Here is a 20,774-nt window from a genome sequence, read left to right on the forward strand (position 1 = left end):
AATCCTAGGATGATAAAGTAAAAGCATATTTGCAGACATTTCCCCACCACTATTAATGTAGTGGGGCGGACACATACATTTTGATAAATCCTGACACATTTTTCTATGGTAAATCATGGACTTTATATGGAATATTTTATAGTTGGAATACTAAGGAGCTGGAGTGACCCCCTCTGGGGTTCCAGGAGACTCCTCCAGTTGCTGCAGAACATGCCTAGGATGACAACACTTCAGTTGGTTAATATGGACCCACTTATCTTCCCCCTCTGCCAAACTGCCTTTGCGGATGCAGATTTTGTAGGCGACTGGTGAGATTTTGTCTACAATTTCAAAAGGACCCATCCAGGTAGGCAAAAATGTGCGCTGTTTGGCCTGGTTCCTTTGGAAATTGTATAAGTAGATCCGGTCTCCTACCTTGTATTCTTTTCTGGTAGTCTTTAAGTCATAGTGGGTCTTCATGCTGTCGGCAGATCTCTCTAGATTTCGCTGAGCATAGGCAAAAGCATGTTGAAGGTGTTTTCTTAGATTTTCAACATACTCGTGAGTTGTGGAGGCATTGATCAATGTCTGCTCTTGAGTTCTGTAGAGCAGATGCTGGGGAAGCACCATCCTGGGTCCTGTCATCAGCTCAAACAGTGACATTTTAGTTGCAGATGAAGGGGTAGACCTGATGGCCATTAGGACAAGAGGTAATCGAATATCCCAACTTAGCCCAGAATCTGCCACAAACTTTTTTAATATGCTCACAATTGTTTTGTTGTATCTCTACTACACCACTAGAGGCAGGCCGGTAAGCAATGTGTAGCTTCCTTGTTAACCCAAGTATCTCCCACATCTTTGTCATTACTTCGCTGGTGAAATGGCTACCTCGGTCTGACTCGATCCTTTGGGGTAGTCCAAAACGCGAAAAGATGTGGTTGATCATCAGGGCAGTTGCTGTTTCTGCCTTGCAGTTTAGGGCCGGGAGACATTCCACCCACTTAGTAAACAAGAAGGTCGCGGTTAACATGTACTTTTTTCCCCTAGAGGAGCGAATCACGTGCCCGATGGAATCAACTTGTAAATCTGACCATGGCAGTGTCATCCCCTTCTTTTGGAGAGGCGCACGGTGTGTGAGGGATGTTGGCTGAAATTGTGCACACACAAGACACCCCTTCAAGTATTGGTCGAGGTCCTGCCCCATGTGTGGCCAGTATGCAACCTCTCTTAAGATTTCAAGTGTTGTATGAAACCCCCTATGACTGGCCGTGGCCGCATCATGGGGTGTGACTTAACATCAGGCTTCGGAATGAGGTAGGGACCGCCCACTGATCATGGCCAGCTAGGGATCTCCTTACCAACAAACCATCTTGGATTTGGAACATTTTTGGACATTTCATCAACACTCTGATGTCCTCTTTCCCAATGTAATCGGTATCCGTCAGGGGAAAGTTCTCAGGGTCCTCAATGTGTTGATAAAACATAGCAATTATTGGATCACCTTTCTGAGCCGTAATCAAATCAGCATCTGGGGTTCTCCTTACTCAATTGTGCAGTTGAGAGTTCGTTGTGAGCATTTGTATGGGACCCGGTGATAGCAGTGACCTGGATTTCCCCCAACAGGGACTCGATCTCTAGGAGATCCCCTTGGATGGCTCCGGTTTTGGCCAGCTGATCAGCTAGGACATTTCCAGTTTTGTCTGGTCCCTCTACTTTGGAATGACTCTTCATCTTTTTCCAGTAGATGGTCATCCCATTCGAGATGACCAGATCATCAATGTTTTGAATTTATTTCCCATGATTCAATGGTTTGTTATTAGCACATAACATGCCTCTGGTTTTCCAGTTAACCAGGTGCTCCACGAACCCGTTCCGTACATAATCCGAATCAGTGATTATGACCAGTTCGTGGAGTTGTTGTTGGACAGCAGTGAGGATGGCTTGATGCACAGCCATCAACTCTGCCACTTGACTACTTCGGGACCAATCTTGTACCCCTCAGAGGGTTCTGGGGTCTCATTCACCCATTCATTCCCTACGCCGGCCACAAGTTATTTTTCCCCGTTGTTGTCAACATGGTAATAGCATCCATCCACATAGACAGTGGGCATTCGCTCACACTTGTCTTCTTCAAAGACCTTGTGTGGGGAATTGAGGTATGCCTCCATGTTGTCCTTGATTTTTAGACTCTCGTCCTCGAGACAGTTTTCTCTGGGACAATCATGCAAGTTAGCCAGATCTTGCGCGAGCGGACTCTTCTTGTTTTGGCCATATTTGACCTCCACAGGAAAGCCTTACATTGACAGAATCCAGGAAGTAATTCGGGAATTACTCACATTTCCGGCCCGGATTCTGTCACTTTGGAGATATTGCAGAGGCTGGTGTGGATTCTCTACTATGATGTGTTCCCCCTGGTTAAACGGGCGGTAATTCTTCAATGCCCACACCGTTGCCAGGAGTTCCTTCTCACAATCGTTGAATTTTTCCTCCACAGAGGATAAAGTTTTATTCGCATAGGAGATTACTTTATTGACCTTGTCATGCATTTGGTATAATACTGCAGTCAAGCATGTATTAGAGAACCCTGTCTCCAAGAAGAACTCTGTGTTTCTGACAAGGTAAGCTAGGCAAGGTGCTTGTGAGAGGCTCCTTTTGAGTTGTCTTACTGCCTCGTCTTGTTCTGGACCCCACTCCCACTTGACCCCCCCCTTCAAAAGATGAATCAGGGGTCTTGTGATCTCTGCGTATTCCTCAATGAACTTTCTACTGTAATTAGTCAGTCCGAGGAGGCTCCTTAGTTCCAGCAGAGTTGTGGGGTCTTTCATTTTCTGGAGTGCTTCCACTTTCTTTTCCTGGGGACAGAGACCCTGAGGAGTAATCTCATGCCCCAAGAAATTGACATGGGTTCTACACCACTGTGCCATTTGAAAGGGAAGTTTTGCTCCGGCAGCCCTCAACTGTATCAGAACATAACGGATCTCCGCTATGTGTTCCTCCACAGTTGAGCTTTTGATGAGAACATCATCTACATAGACCAGGTTACCCCTCTCACCCAGGTCGGGCATGGCCTTATGTAGAAAAATGTTTAATTAATTGCCAGAGTTGATGTATCTGAAGGGAGTCCAGGTCCATTTGTACTGCTGCCCCCAAAGGTGAAGGCCAGCTTGTATTGGTCCTCCCTACTGACAAGTACAGTCCAGTATCCATTGGTCAGGTCTATTGCTGTGAATACCTGTGATCCCTGGATCTGGGCCAGCCCTTGGTCAATGTAGGGAAGAGGCCATCGGGAAGTATGGACCCGTTTGTTGAGCTCCCTATGGTCAGCGCAGAGTCTCCACTGGCCGCTTGGCTTCAATATCCCCAGCACCAGATTATTGAAGGTGCTGTGGACTGGACTGATTATGCCACAGGACTCAAGGTTCTTATTTATTTAAGTAAGGGACTCCATTGATGCGAGAGGCAAGCGGGATTGCTTCACAAACACTGAAGTCATGCCAGCGTCTGTGGGAATTGTTGTTGTGTGGATGTCGGTGCAACCAAAGTCATACGAGTCCACCGCAGGGAGATCTTGAAAATCCAAGAAAACTTGTTTCAACTTTTGCCCCTGCTCCAGAGTCTCACAGGCATCAGCTAGGTCGACTCTCTCTTCAAGAATCTGCATGAAGCCTGGAAAGACTTCTGGTTTTGCTATCTCAGCGGCCTCTTCCAGCTGGGTGGAGAAGTCCCTGGTCACAGTGTTGATCTGGACTGGTGGCTTCAGGTGGGAAAGGCAGCCCTCATGGACCTGGGAAATCACCTCATCCCTCCTGAAGTCACAGGTCACATCCTCCTTACCATAAGGGCAGGAAGTGTACACCAGGAGGTTCCCCCCTGCTGGGTAAAGATCCTGTCTGGTGTTGTGTTGTCATCACTATCACTGTCAAAACAGTCCTTGGAGATGTGTCCTAACAGTTCATTACCTAAATCTATGGAAAAATGTCAGTCATCAACCACCATTCCAATAATGGTGCCTGCGGCTAGAGTGATGCTCTTTAAGTCGCTTTTATCCACCTCTATTGGAATGGTGTCATGTTCTATTTTGACTATTGGTGTTGGGCTTACCCCCAACTCTTGCTGTTGGAGAGAAGCATTTAGATGAATATAGGCATCAGGGTTTTCCAATTTCTGTCCTCTTTTAATTTTCACTTCCAGGGAGCATTGTCGGGTCCTTTCTGGGATGGTGACTTCCTCTCCAATCTGAATTTCAACTGCATGAGGTAGCAATTGAGCTGACCTAAAAGCTTTCTCTGGGTCATCAAAGCCCATGGGATTATCCGCTAATCGGGACCAAGCTTTGAAGTTTATTTGGTCCAAACTAATGTCAATGCAATTGAGAATGTCACTGCCTAAGTAAAAGGCTGCAGTGACGTCTCGCACGACCCAACAATTATGGACTATGCTCTTGTTGCCTATAGAGATTTTGAGCATTCACCTGCTTGGCAGGAGATGTTTGGAATTGGATGTTTCCAGATCCATTTCCCATTTGTCTATGAGTCTAAAGGTGGGAATCTCTGGATCTTTTTTGAGTTGGCGGAACATGGCTTTGCTGATGAAGCTCTTACCGTTGTTCACACACACTCGGGCGAGAACAGAGTCCTTCCCTTCATTTAACTGAATTGGGAAGAACAACTGCTCTCCAATTTGTTGAATATCTGCCAGGCTTTGAGCTGATTTCACATATTTCTGGACTATAGGAGTGGGAATGTCTGATTGTGGATTGGTAAAGAATTTCAGAGTGTTTCCTTCCAGTGTGGAATGCCACCTTAAACTGGAAGGAAGGTTGATTTTCGGAAATAGAGAGGACCCCCCATCACCAGTTTGTTGTCCTATGGCTATTACTGTCACGTCTGGGATTTGGTTGTTCTGGAAGTGAAATTCTACTTGGTCAGATTTTTGTTCAACCATGTGGCAGGTGTCGTTTAAACTAACATGGTTGACACTCTGGTTTAATTTTATGGGTCAGCTAGTCTGGGTCCAGACAACCTTGTTTTCACAGTCTATGAGGGGTGACAACCTTCGCAGGAGGTCATTCCCTAGTAAACAAGGGGTGCCCTCTGGAGTCACAACTAAGACTGGGTGCTTCACCTTGTGTCGCCCAATTTTAATGTCCAAATCTGAAGTCCCCTCGACAGGAATTTCCTTCCCGTCAAAGTTCTGAAGTTGTCCTGGAAGAAGGGTGAGAAGAATTTGGTAATTCTCCCCCCTTCCTGAATTCAGTTTATCAAAGGCCTTTTTGGACAGAAGGGTAGCTTGGGATCCAGTCTCCACCAGTGCCAAAAGTGTACCCTGCCCCTGTATTTGTACTGGGGCACAGAATCTTCCCTCCTACTCCGCAAGGTTGCACAGATAATGTACATTTTTGGACAACTGGTGGGTTCGTTTTCTAGTTTTGGACACTGATAGAGAAGAGATGATTTGGGCAGAATTCTGTGGGGAGTCTTGGGAATCTGCAAAGAAAAGGTTGCAACTAGATATGGGAGAAGTTTTGGGTTCCCCTGGTTCCGGTGCTGGGCTGCTCCCCCCCTTTTTGGAGGCAGTCACCAGGATGGGTTTGAACCAGGGGATTTTCATGTTGTTGGTTCTGGGGTAGGGTGATGGGCGGCACTAGCTCAGTCCCCACATCTACCCAGTCTGGATTTGAATCCTTTGGGACCCATTTTTCTTTGGGAGGAGTTCCCCCATCTCTGAAGGAGAATATCCTTTTCCCAGGACCCTCTGAGGATCCCTCTCCTTCAAATTGGAAGATCTGTACCTCCTCCAGAAAATGGGTCTGTTTGGGTCCTTTGTTTCTCCTACCCCCTCTGCTCCTTGGGTGGCAGACTTTCAGGGGTAGGAGATTTTGGTTCAGGTTCCTTGGTTTCCAGGGGCTTTTTACAAGTGGGAAAGGAAGCTTCCTCCAAGGCTTAACACCCCCCTTCCCCTTGTGCCTCCTCCCTGGGAACCAGTGGGTTGTCGGGGTTCTGCCCCCGTCATTGTTCTGGAGCACCAGGTCTGGAGTTGCAGGCATTCTGTGCTGGCATGCTCATCTGAGGGTTCTGCTGAGCCCTCAGCATGCGACCCTGATCCTGTGCCATGTTTTGGACCTGGCACTCTCGTTGTGATACCCGCTCAGGCGGATACAGATTTCTCATTTCTCCCCTGGGCTGATCCCGGGAAGGGTAGCTATCCCTTCTCTGATAATACCCCGGGTTTGGAAGATTTGGGTACCCCTCCATCCTTGGCCTCCCCTCTCCCGGATTAGGTTATCTGGGCTCAGGATACTGGGGAAAGAAGGATGGATTGTTCTGGGGTTGGAAATTTTGTGGATACCTGTGGAAAAAGTTCTGCCCTCCTGGGGGACGTGAGGAGGGAAGTTCCCTGGGTTAGGTACTGCTTGGTTGGATCCGCCCCCCTTGGGCTGGAGGAGACAACACATAACCCAGGATGAGCAGGGACTTACATAGTTAGGAGAGTGAGGGATCCCGTTTGTGGGACTACCTCCTTGGCTCCCTGTCTGTGACTGGTCTGAGGGCCTTCTGGGCTTGGTATTATTCTGCTGTGCAGGTGGGTTTTTAGTCCCCCATCTCCAAATCCAAAATGGGGGCAACCTTCACCTCTGCCACCTTAGCAGCAGCAGGGGTGTTGGTTGGTTTGGAGCTTTTTTGAGTATTCTTGTTTTCTATGGGCTTTTGCACCTCATAGATTCAGGTGGCCTGTTCAATGACCCATTCTAGTGATCTTTTCTCATGAAAATCTCTCTCTAGCTGGGTCATGATGTACTTTGGTAGTGCATGGAAAAAAGTATTGACAAATTCTTTGCTGTCCGTGCGCACCCTTCTGGTAGTCTGCGCAAATGCACGCTTTAAATCCTGCACAAATTCTTGTGGGGCCTGGTCCCCCCCACATTGCAAGTTGCAGGCTGCCTTGCAAGCCTCTTGGGAATTTCTGTGTACAGAAAAATGCTTCAAGATGGCCGCCCTATATGTGGACCATCTTGAATGATTTTGGTCCTCCAGCCCTGCAAAGGAGATGGAGTATTCTGGTGAGAAGGTCCATTTCACATACTGAATGCAGCTACTGCTGTCTTTCAAATGGAAAGTTTCCATCATCTGCTCAAAGAGCTCTAAGTGCTCCCAAACAGAATATTTGGCATTCTTATGATAAGGCGTGATGACGCTCCTTATTGCCTTGATTTGTTTTAAGGGGTCCTTAAGCAAGGCCCTTTTTGCCTTATTGGCCTTCTGGGTTCGGGTAAACCTGGTCCAATCCTCCTCTGACTCATAGGCACTGCTCCCAGAGCTGCCCGTCTGGTCTTCTGCCTGGGAATGGCTGGCAGAATGTGGGGAACTAGTCTCCTGTGTCCTGGGGCGCTCGGAGGAGTCTTCTGATTCCTCCTTGCTCCCAGGATTTGATGGGTACTCCCCCACTGTCCTAGCTGGGCAGAGGTTTTCAGGACACCCTTAGTGGGCCTACTCTCATGGGGTTCCCCACTAAATCTTACAGTACTTGGGTACCCATACCCAGATGCCCGCCCATCCATTCCAGGGAGGTGCTGGTCTATGAGCCCCATACTTCTGATTGGATTGAAAACTGCCATCCCTGTGGCCTTTGGCTCATGTGCGCCAGTGGACATGGGGGTGGCAGAGTCCAGGGACTGGGAGAAATGAAGTCCTCTGGTACTAGGGTTCTTGAGGTTATGCTCAGGTATCTCCCTTTCCCAGCGAACCTCATCTCTATTAGCCCCTGCTCCCTGTTGCCATGCAAGAACCTGAGCTTTCTGTTCCTCAATTAAAGCCTTACTAGTCTCTATCAGTCTCTCTTGCATGGCTACCTGCCTGTGCAGCCTGTCATTGTTCTCACAGAGAGCCTCATTTTCTCTCTGTGCTTCCTGGGTTGCTTTTGAGTACTCGGCCAGTCTTTGCTGCAGGAGGGTTACCTCCTGAGTCCTGTCCAGACTGGCCTGTTCCTTCTTTGCCAGAGCATCTTCCACCCTCCTGGTGTGCTCTAACAATCTTTCATGCTCTTTTTGGAGGTCACCCTGTCCCTGAAGGGCCAGGTGATTTTATTCTACTTTCTTTTTTAAATGACAGACTTCCTGGCCTAAGGTGTCCCTTTCCTGAGTAAGAGCCTGCCTCTGTGCCGCCAGGTCGTCCCTTTGTCTTTGAAGTGCACCAGCTTTCTGGCGCTCTTCATCAAATTCTGCCTGGGTGTCCAGGTCTTTCAAAATGAATTTATTGCTTTCCTCTTTCTCTCTGTCTAGTTGGATTTTCAAGGTGGCTACCTGCTCTGTGCATGCCCTGTTAAAGTTTTTTTGTTGCTCTAGCTTGTTCTGGCTCTGCAGTAGAGAGTCCAAACTTTCTTGGTACTCATTCTACAAGGCCAGAATTCTGGTATCCTGTTCTGCCTTTTCCTGCTGCAGGATACCCATGTCCTCTTTTATTTTGACTATATACTGCCTGCTTTCATTTTTGGACTCCTGGCTCCTCTGCAGCCTCTGCTCAGAAAAGTCCAGATCAGTTTGGGCCTTTTCTAATGCCATCAGTTGCCTACTTGCCAGATCTTGGCCTTCAGCATATTTATCCTGTATGGCTCCAATAGATAAATATAGATATTCCGGTATCTTGGCAATCTTATTTTGCTCATCCTTGGCCTTAGGGGCCATATATAGTTTGCTCAGGGCCACATGTAAGGGACCCTGGTCTTTCCATGTATCTAACCCTGTTGCAGTGATCTGTTGTGTGATTGCCTGCAACCACACCTTCTGATCCTGCTCTGTCCATTCACCTCTCACAAATAACTTATGCAAAAGGTGTTCTCTAGCCATATTGATGTCTACCAATGTCACCATTCTGGAGATGTTAATTTCCTTCCTGACTTACAGAAGTCTATTTTATTTTTGAAAAACAGACCTTTTCTTTAGAGCGTTCCCTTTTGATGGGTGCTTTTACAGTGTAACACAGTGTGGTAGCCCAATCAGGATGTATGTATCCTATTAGTTAGCACACTGTGTTAACCTGTCATAAGTTGTATATGTAATCCAGAAATCCCGCAACAAGCTCTGAATCTGTAAGTGGTTTAAACCCGGCACTCCACCTAAGTCAATGCCTAGCGTGAGATGCCCAGCTGGAAACCTTATTTATATATTTTTATGGCAAAAGTTATTTTATTTCTGGACGATGTACCCTTATATAATGCCCCTCTCGTTGAATCCCCCCCGCCCGGTCTCACTGAACCAAGAAATAGGTTTGTTTTGCAAAATTAAAAGATTTATTTGATGAATTAAACAATATACAAATCACACGTTTATGAATATGAACAATATCTAGATGTCACACTTATTAATATTTATACACTGATCAGCAATGGGTGATATCATGACAATCAATAATCTCTTTAATCAATAGGAGTATGGGTGAGAAGAAAAATGTAGCAGAGAATAAAACATTGTGTGGGTTCAATGAAATGCAATTATATGAAATTAATGCAGTACAGAAATGAAACTTGATATGAATTCAATCAAAGACAATGTAATCAGTCTTTCCCCCTGTTATTACTCAATCCTCCCTAATATGCAGTATGAAGAGATGGAATGAGGACACCCAGGATTCAGGAATATACAATCAACAATGCAGTTCAATCCATATTCCCCCAGCAAATATTAGAGAACAGGAATGATTTTATACAGGTCAAATGCTTTTGAATGTGGTTTGAAATGAATGGGAAAAATGCTAAAAATTCATTTTAATTCGCTAAATGGGATTCAAAACTAGTGGGAGGTGCTTTGGACAGGTAGACACTAGCAATGCTTTTTGAATGACTGAAAGATAGGAAGCTGAATTCAGAGATTGAATGCAAGAAATAGCAATTTTACATGGAGTGAAATTGAGCCAAATGCAGAATTGCGCCAAACTTGTCAGCGCGTGAGAAATGCGATTACAGAAAAACTATAGGAGTTGGATTTCTTAGTTCATTTGAAAGCTGAGGATGTTAGCTTAAATTTGACATTTAAAGTTTGTTCCTAGCATGTACGGTTCAAAAGTTAGAGAGGTTTTAGTAAAGGTGGATTTTTCTCAAAAAGAGTCAAGATTTCAAATGACAGATGCGCTTTTGAAGATTAGGAACAAAGATTCTTAACATTAGAGAGTCTATGGAGCCACCAGCTACACGACAGCACAGCCATCGATCCAGTGGCACCCCCGGATGATTTCTATCTGCCGAGACGCTTGCCTTTCTCCAGCAAAAATATATTAGCGCAAAAATGATTATCACTACAATTATCACCGGATTATATGGATTAGAGAAGGATTCAGGATAGACACAAGAGATTCTACAATGCAGTTCTGGTTATGTTGGAATGGGTTGGATAGGATTACTTAAAACTAAGAGATGGCTATGGACGGTTCTATGCTAAATATTCACAACTATGGGTTTGGAATGGGCCGTCAAGATCTGGTCAAAGGTTTGGACTGCAATTTGCTCGCCACCGGACAGGTCTCAGGCTTGGTTCTGCTCTCAGCAAGGCACTCTGGTCTGCACGGCCTCCTGGACTGGATCTGATGGGTTGGTTCTGGATACAGCTCTGCTCTACTGGTTTGGATCTCTGGGTTCTGGCAAGGGTTCTTGGCAAGAAGCAGCCAAAACAGCACAGCCAGGCTGTTGAATTGGTTGGGCCCCAGTGAAGTTTGGGGTTAAAATCAGGTTGCAAGAATTTAAAGGCCAGCTGAGAAGTGTTCAGCTGTTTGCATTGGGCCTTTTGCTTCAGGGTTCTGGAGTCTGGATATGGGTTCTGCAGTCTGGATATGGGTTTTTCCTGCAGAGCGCTTCACCAGTCGATCAGTTGATGGATGAATGTGTCTGTGTCTGTGCCCTCAACAGTCCCTATTTATGTATTTCCCAAGGGGGTGGGGATGCTGATTATACTAAGCCCACCCTCTAGGAAACTGATTGGTCTAAGTATTCCCTCTCTCCTGATTCGAGAAGGAAACAGTGTGTCATGATGTGTCAGGTTTATGGTCCAGGGAGAAAAAACTCCCCTTTGTGTCTAACAAGAAAATCTATATTCACAATATCCCAAACTTGCTAATATTACATATTTACATTACAGATTAATTAAGGCACGTGTCTGTAAAAGTCCCATCTTCTGGAGAGCTTAGGTTCACAAATGACTTTTTTTGTGCTTTTGGTCGGTTACTCAGTGTCAGTTCTGTACCAATTTTCTCACATACATGCACATACCATCTGGGCATATTCCTGTAACTTCCACACAAATTCCAGAGTAGTTTCTACTTGTGAGCGACATTTTCAATTTAATAACCTCTAAATTCCATATTTTACCAGTTCGGCACAATTTTCAATAAGTCTTTTCCTGAAACATATATTTTCTCCAATTCTAAAATCCACATCTCAGTCTGGGCTAGCCTCCAAGGCTTGGCTGAGCCAGAGAGTAACTTGAGCTTCTTCCTGCCAGGGCTGGTTTCAATTGACGGCCCAAATTAGCATTTCCTTTCAGTTCAAGAATCCCATTGTCTCTTAGCAGAGCTACAGGTCAAAGTCCCCCTCCCAGTTCCTTTCACACACCCCTGCCAGTTTTTCAGCAGAGCAGGGGAAGATTCCTTTGTTGGGTAGAAGATGTGGAATGTCTTTGAAGCTCAGTGTGGCTTACTTTACTCACTTTTAAAACAATGTTTAAATAGTCTTGTCCTAAAATACAAATTACATTTTTACAAATATATCCACAAATCTCTTAATTTCAGCCTTTTTAAAATATAGTTTTGAATTGTATCCACCTCTATTGCTTTTTATAGGAGTTCTTTTCCATACTTAGATCTTAATGTAGAAGTTTAAATGATATTATAAGTAAATCGCCAGCTTCTGACACAGGCGAACAGCAGTATTGCGCCCGTTTTTAACATATTTTTCCAAGTAAGCATCCTTCAATGTGGATTTTCTTCTGATAAATGTACTTCTGATGACATTGCACTTAGGTGGATTCTTGAAGTAAAGTGATGTTTAACACCCATCAATGAGGTTGGATCTTTTGTGAGGTTTGGGAACCATGATTTTTGCAAATTTTTTCAAATTTAACAGCCAAGAAAAATGGATTTTCAAACAGCTCTGTGTTTTGCTTGCCATGCAGGACTGCTTTTTTTCAAACAGTTTCATTTTCCTCTGTGGGCAGCCAAATGATGGGTTTTGGCAGTGGTCTCTTGTGTTGCCACTTACATAGGCAAAAGTGGATTAGCAGCCTATTTTTCAGGTTTTCCTACACACTTCAGCCATTCTGAGGTTTCTGATGCAAGCAGTGCACAGTAATGTTGCAGGGCATGGACTAGTGGGTTAAAACATCCCACAACCCTTCTGTGCCCTTGGAAACCGGGAATCGATGTATCTACTTCTCTTCGTTATAATCCCCAAAAATACTGATATATATATATATTCAGTGAAAAATCTTTGTTAAAGGGACGTTATGGTTAAATTGCGCTACTAAAAACCCATGAAATTCAGTGAAAAAACTTGGTCAAAGGGACGTTTTGGTTCCAAGTAAAACCGAAAAACCCTTGAAATTCGCCTGTTATGGTAAGCTAAGCAACCATAACTCGCGCCACCACCGTGCACTGCTAAGACTAACACCCAGGACAAAGATGACATCACAAATGTCATTGATGACATCCCTGATGACATCACATGTGTATGTACTTTTCATGAAATATGTGTACAAGGGATTCTTATTATAATGTTGCGAAACAAGTGTCAAAGATCATTGCAATAAATATCATACCCTAATTAGTGCATTGAACGATGCATTGATATAAATAGCATTCTATTATGGGGTTCTATCTAGTATACTAAGTTACTCATACAGAAACATAACATTGTGTGCAATGTACAAGATGAAGGTATAATATTCATAATGTTAATATGTTGAATAATGAAATGATAATTGTTTTCTTGATAGATTTGTGTGTACTGTGAAATATGTAATAAGTAGCTAATAAAACACATGTATTACATAATTGCATTACTATAGACAAAACACAAAGACACAAGAACACATACCAATATGGGTATATACAGGGAAAGTGAAGTTAGCAAAAAAGCACAAGTAGTAGCAGAAACAATTAATAATTTAACTGATTATTTTCATGCAAATAAATGTTTGCTCTGTTTCAAAGCTGCTATTTACCCTAGGTATATGTATCACTTGATGTGATTGGACCCTAAGGAAAGTAGTGTGAGTACAATGCATACAAATATGACCATATACAGGGAAAGTACAGCCATAAAAAAATAAAAACAACAGCACTATCAGAAAGTGCTCATAAGTCTATTGATTATCTTTATGCACAAAAAGGATTGCTGTCTTTCATGCTTGTGTCTTCCCGTATGTATATGTTTCATATGATGTGACTGGACTCTAAGGGAATTACTGTAAGAACCTACTTGAAGGATACATCTACAAATAAAATAAAATGTTTAGTTTCTGACTGTTACTGAAGAAAACCATGTGGCCTAGATATGTCAGCAAAAGAAAAAAGAGTGAGCCAGACATGTGATATCATCAGTGATGTCATCAATGACATTTGTGATGTCCTCTTTGATGTCCTGGGTGTTAGTCTTAGCAGTGCACAGTGGTGGCTCGAGTTATGGTTGCTTAGCTTACCATAACTGGCGAATTTCAAGGGTTTTTCGGTTTTACTTGGGACCATAACGTCCCTTTGACAACGTTTTTTCACTGAATTTCATAGGTTTTTAGTAGTGCAACTTAACCATAACGTCCCTTTAGCAACGTTTTTTCATTGAATTTCATAGGTTTTTATTAGTGCAACTTAACCATAACGTCCCTGTAACATTTTTTTTACTAAATTTTAAAGGTTTTTATTAGTGCAACGTCACCATAACATCCTTTTCAATAGATGAAGACCACTAACATCTTATGTCCTCAAAGTGGGAACGCCGGGTGGTAAAAAAAACAAAAAGATGTTCCTTCCTACAACGGGACGCCTGCGGCGTCCCGGTGTAGGAAGGAAAATCTTTTACCAAAATGGCCACCATGGAAAGGGAAGGCGGGATGTATAAAGAACACAACAGGGCATGAGCGGGGGGTGGGGGGGAACAGGGGAGACACATGGGCATGAGCGGGGGTGAGAGGGTACAGGGTACAAACGGGGCATGAGCAGGGGTTGGGGGAAAAGGAAGGAAACACAGGGCATGAGCCGTAGTGGGGGAACACGAGAGAGACACGGGGCATGAGCAGCGGGTGGGGAGGAACATGAGGGAGACACGGGGTATGAGCGGTCGGTGGGGAGGAACACAAGGGAGACACGGGGCATGAGCGGGGGGGTACAGGGCACACACGGGACATGAGCGGGGGTGCGGGAAAAGGAGAGAGACAAGGGGCATGAGCGGGGGGTGGGGGAACACAAGGGAGACACGGGGCATGAGCAGGGGGTGTGGGAGGTAACACGAGGGAAACACGGGGCATGAGCGGGGATGGGGGAACACGAGGGAGACACGGGGCATGAGCGGGGGGTGGGGGCAACAGGAGACAGGCACGGGGCATGAGCGGGGAGTGGGGCCAACAGGAGAGAGACACGGGGCATGAGCGGGGGTGGGGAGAACAGGAGACAGACACGGGGCATGAGCAGGGGGGTTGGAAGAACAGGAGAAAGACACGGGCATGAGCGGGGGATGGGGGGAACAGGAGACAGATACGGGGCCTGAGCGGGGCTGGGGAGAACAGGAGACAGACATGGGGCATGAGCGGGGGGTGGGGGACAACAGGAGACAGACACGGGGCATGAGCAGGGGGTGGGGGAACAGAAGACAGACACGGGGATTGAGCTTGGGGTGGGGGACAACAGGAGAGAGACACGGGGCATGAGCAGGGGGTGGGGAGGTACAGGAGACAGACACGGGGCATGAGCGAGGGGGGTGGGGGGCAACAGGAGAGAGACATGGGGCATGAGCAGGGGGGTGGAGGGTACAGGAGACAGACACGGGGCTTGAGCGGGGGGTGGGGGGCAACAGGAGAGAGACACGGGCATGAGCGGGGGGTGGGGGGGCACAGGAGACAGACACGGGGCATGAGTGGGGGGGTGACAGGAGAGAGACACGGGTCATGAGCGGGGGTGGGGGAACAGGAGACAGACACGTGGCATGAGCGGGGGGTGGGGGGAACAACAGAGACAGACACGGGGCATGAGCGGGGGTGGGGGGCAACAGGAGACAGACACGGGGCATGAGCAGGGAGTGGGGGGCAACAGGAAACAGACACGGGGCATGAGCGTGGGGTGGGAGCAACAGGAGACAGACACGGGTCACGAGCGGGGGGTGGGGGGCAGCAGGAGACAGACACAGGGCATGAGCGAGGGGTGGGGGGTACAGGAGACAGACACGGAGCATGAGTGGGGGTGGGGAGAACAGGAGACAGACACGGGGCATGAGCGGGGGAGGGGGGAACAGGAGACAGACACGGGGCATGAGCGGGGGGTGGGGGGAACAACAGACACGGGGCATGAGCGGGGGGTCAGGAGAACAGACACGGGGCATGAGCGGAGGGCTGGGGGCAACAGGAGACAGACACAGGGCATGAGCGGGGGGTGGGAGGAACAGGAGACAGACAGGGGGCATGAGCGGGGGGTGGGGAGAACAGGAGACAGACACGGTGCATGAGCGGGGGCAACAGGAGAGAGACACGGGGCATGAGCGGGTGGGGGGAACAGGAGACAGACACGGGGCATGAGCGGGGGGTGGGGGGAACAGGAGACAGACACGTGGCATGAGCGGGGGGTAGGGGGAACAGGAGACAGACACGGGGCATGAGTGGGGGGCAACAGGAGACAGACACGGGGCATGAGCGTGGGGTGGGGGGCAACAGGAGACAGACACGGGGCATGAGCGGGAGGAGGGGGGCAGCAGGAGACAGACACGGGGCATGAGCGGGGGGTGGGGGGCAACAGGAGACAGACACGGGGCATGAGTGGGGGGCAACAGGAGACAGACACGGGGCATGAGCGTGGGATGGGGCAACAGGAGACAGACACGGGGCATGAGCGGGAGGTGGGGGGCAGCAGGAGACAGACACAGGGCATGAGCGAGGGGTGGGGGGAACAGGATACAGACACGGAGCATGAGCAGGGGGTGGGGAGAACAGGAGACAGACACGGGGCATGAGAGGGGGGTGGGGGGAACAGGAGACAGACACGGGGCATGACCGGGGGGTGGGGGGAACAACAGACATGGGGTATGAGCGGGGGGTGGGGAGAAAAGACACGGGGCATGAGCAGGGGGCTGGGGGGCAACAGGAGACAGACACAGGGCATGAGCGGGGGGTGGGAGAAACAGGAGACAGACAGGGGGCATGAGCGGGGGGTGGGGAGAACAAGAGAGAGACACGGGCATGAGCGGGTGAGGGGAACAGGAGACAGACACAGGGCATGAGTGGGTGGGGGAACAGGAGACAGACACGGGGCATGAGCAGGGGGGGTGGGGGCAACAGGAGATAGACACGGGGCATGAGTGGGGGGTGGGAGGAACAGGACACAGACACGGGGCATGAGCGGGGGGGTGGGGAGAACAGGAGACAGACACGGGGCATGAGCGGGGGGTGTGGGGGGCAACAGGAGACAGACACGGCACATGAGGGGAACAGGAGACAGATACGGGGCATGAGTGGGGGGTGGGGAGAACAGGACACAGACACGGGGCATGAGCGGGGGGGTGGGGGGAAAGGGAGAAAGACACACGGGGCATGAGCGGGGGTGGGGGGAGGGAGAGAGACACACGGGGCATGAGTGGGGGTGTGGCAGGAGGGAAAGAGACACACGGGGCATGAGCGGGGGGTGGGCGGGAGGGGGAGAGACACACGGGGCATGAGCGAGAGTGGGTGGGAGGGGGAGAGACACACAGGGCATGAGCGGGGGGTGGGCGGCAGGGGGAGAGACAAAGGGGGCATGAGCGAGGGTGGGGGGGAGGGAGAGAGACACACGGGCCATGAGCGGGGGGTGGGAGGAAGAGGAGAGAGACACATGGGGCATAAGCGGGGGGTGGGAGGAGGGAGAGAGACACACAGGGCATGAGCGGGGGAGGGGGGAGAGAGAGAGACACACGGGGCATGAGCGGGGGGTGGGCGGGAGGGGGAGAGACACACGGGGCATGATCGGGGGGTGGGCAGGAGGGGGGAGACACACGGTCATGAGCGGGGGTGGCGGGAGGGGGAGAGACACACGGGGCATGAGCGGGGGTTGGGGGAGGGGAGAGACACATGGGGCATGATCGGGGTTGGGGGAAGGCGAGAGACACAGGGGGCATGAGCGGGGATGGGGGAGGGAGAGAGACACACGGGGCATGAGCGGGGGTGGGGGGGAGGGAGAGAGACACACAGGGCATGAGCGGGGGGTGGGCGGGAGGGGGAGAGACACACGGGGCATGAGCAGGGGTGGGCGGGAGGGGGAGAGACACACAGGGCATGAGCGGGGGGTGGGCGGGAGGGGGAGAGACAAAGGGGGCATGAGCGGGGGTGGGGGGAGGGAGAGAGACACACGGGCCATGAGCGGGGTGTGGGGGGAAGAGGAGAGAGACACATGGGGCATAAGCAGGGGGTGGGGGGAGGGAGAGAGACACACAGGGCATGAGCGGGGGGTTGGGGGGAGGGAGAGACACACGGGGCATGAGCGGGGGTTGGGGGGAGGGGAGAGGCACATGGGGCATGATCGGGGGTTGGGGGAAGGGGAGAGACACACGGGGCATGAGCAGGGGGTGGGGGGAAGGGGAGAGACACACAGGGCATGAGCGGGGGTGAGGGGAGGGGGAGAGACACACGGGGCGTGAGCGGGAGTGGGAGGAGGTAGAGAGACACACGGGGCATGAGCGGGGGTGGAGGGGAGGGAGAGAGACACACGGGGCATGATCGGGGGTGGGGGGAATTGGAGAGAGACACGGGGCATGAGCGGCGGGTGGGGAGAAGGGGAGAGAGACACGGGGCATGAGCGGGGGTGGAGGGGAGGGAGAGAGACACACAGGGCATGAGCGGGGTGGGGAGAAGGGGAGAGAGACACAGGGGGCATGAGCGGGGGTGGAGGGGAGGGAGAGAGACACACGGGGCATGAGCGGGGTGGGGAGAAGGGGAGAGAGACACAGGGGGCATGAGCGGGGGGTGGGGGGAGGGGAGAGAGACACACGGGGCATGAGCGGGGGTGGGGGGAAGGGGAGCGAGACACGGGGCATGAACGGGGGGTGGGGGGAAGTGGAGAGAGACACGGGGCATGAGCAGGGGTGGAGGGGAGGGAGAGACACACGGAGCATGAGCGGGGGTTGTGGGGGAGGGGAGAGACACACGGGGCATGAGCGGGGGTGGGGGGGAGGGAGAGAGACACACAGGGCATGAGCAGGGGTGGGGGGGAGGGAGAGAGACACACGGGGCATGAGCGGGGGTGGGGGGAAGGGGAGAGAGACACGGGGCATGAGCGGGGGTGGGCGGGAGGGAGAGAGACACACGGGGCATGAGCAGGGGTGGGGCGGAGGGAGAGAGACACACGGGGCATGAGCAGGGGTGGGGGGGAGGGAGAGAGACACTCGGGGCATGAGCGGGGGGTGGGCGGGAAGGGGAGAGAGACAAATGGGGCATGAGCAGGTGGTGGGGGGAGGGAGAGAGACACACAGGGCATGAGCGGGGGGTGGGGGGAGGGAGATAGACACACGGGGCATGAGCGGGGTGGGGGGGAGGGAGAGAGACACATGGGGCGGGGGTGGGGGGAGGGAGAGAGACACATGGGGCATGAGTGGAGGTGTGTGGGAGGGAGAGAGACACACGGGGCATGAGCGGGGGTGGGGGTGTGGAAGAGAGACTCACAGGGCATGAGCGGGGGTGGGTGGGAGGGAGAGAGACACACGGGGCATGAGTGGGGGTTGGGGGGAAGGGGAGAGAGACACACGGGGCATGAGCGGGGGGTAGGGGAGAGGGAGAGAAACACGCGGCCGTGGGGGGAGTTAGAGAGACACACGGGGCATGAGCGGGGGTGGGGGGGAGGGAGAGAGGCACACAGGGCATGAGCGGGTTGGGGGAGGGAGAGAGACACATGGGGCATGAGCGGGGGTGGGGGGAGGGAGAGAGACACACGGGGCATGAGCGGGGGTGGGGGGAGGGAGAGAGACACACGGGGCATGAGCGGGGGTGGAGGGGAGGGAGAGAGACACACAGGGCATGAGCGGGGTGGGGAGAAGGGGAGAGAGACACAGGGGGCATGAGCGGGGGTGGAGGGGAGGGAGAGAGACACACGGGGCATGAGCGGGGTGGGGAGAAGGGGAGAGAGACACAGGGGGCATGAGCGGGGGGTGGGGGGAGGGGAGAGAGACACACGGGGCATGAGCGGGGGTGGGGGGAAGGGGAGCGAGACACGGGGCATGAACGGGGGGTGGGGGGAAGTGGAGAGAGACACGGGGCATGAGCAGGGGTGGAGGGGAGGGAGAGACACACGGAGCATGAGCGGGGGTTGTGGGGGAGGGGAGAGACACACGGGGCATGAGCGGGGGTGGGGGGGAGGGAGAGAGACACACAGGGCATGAGCAGGGGTGGGGGGGAGGGAGAGAGACACACGGGGCATGAGCGGGGGTGGGGGGAAGGGGAGAGAGACACGGGGCATGAGCGGGGGTGGGCGGGAGGGAGAGAGACACACGGGGCATGAGCAGGGGTGGGGCGGAGGGAGAGAGACACACGGGGCATGAGCAGGGGTGGGGGGGAGGGAGAGAGACACTCGGGGCATGAGCGGGGGGTGGGCGGGAAGGGGAGAGAGACAAATGGGGCATGAGCAGGTGGTGGGGGGAGGGAGAGAGACACACAGGGCATGAGCGGGGGGTGGGGGGAGGGAGATAGACACACGGGGCATGAGCGGGGTGGGGGGGAGGGAGAGAGACACATGGGGCGGGGGTGGGGGGAGGGAGAGAGACACATGGGGCATGAGTGGAGGTGTGTGGGAGGGAGAGAGACACACGGGGCATGAGCGGGGGTGGGGGTGTGGAAGAGAGACTCACAGGGCATGAGCGGGGGTGGGTGGGAGGGAGAGAGACACACGGGGCATGAGTGGGGGTTGGGGGGAAGGGGAGAGAGACACACGGGGCATGAGCGGGGGGTAGGGGAGAGGGAGAGAAACACGCGGCCGTGGGGGGAGTTAGAGAGACACACGGGGCATGAGCGGGGGTGGGGGGGAGGGAGAGAGGCACACAGGGCATGAGCGGGTTGGGGGAGGGAGAGAGACACATGGGGCATGAGCGGGGGTGGGGGGAGGGAGAGAGACACACGGGGCATGAGCGGGGGTGGGGGGAGGGAGAGAGACACACGGGACATGAGCGGGGGGTGGGGGGAAGGGGAGAGAGACACACGTGCATGAGCAGGGGGTGGGGGGAGGGAGAGAGACACACGGGGCATGAGCGGGGGTGGGGGGGAGGGAGAGAGACACACGGGGCATGAGCGGAGGGTGGGGGAAGGGGAGAGACACACGGGGCATGAGCGGGGTGTGGGGGGAACAGGACACAGACACGGGGCATGAACGTGGGGGTGGGGAGAACAGGAGACAGACACGGGGCATGAGCAGGGGTGTGGGGGGCAACAGGAGACAGACACAGCACATGAGGGGAACAGGAGACAGATACAGGGCATGAGCGGGGGTGGGGAGAACAGGAGACAGACACAGGGCATGCGCGGGGGGTGGGGGGAAGGGGAGAGAGACACACAGGGCATGAGTCGGGGTGGGGGAGGGAGAGAGACACACAGGGCATGAGCG

Source organism: Ambystoma mexicanum, chromosome 10, assembly GCF_040938575.1.
Source record: "Ambystoma mexicanum isolate Mex_15411 chromosome 10, UKY_AmexF1_1, whole genome shotgun sequence".
Classification (NCBI taxonomy): Eukaryota; Metazoa; Chordata; class Amphibia; order Caudata; family Ambystomatidae; genus Ambystoma; species Ambystoma mexicanum.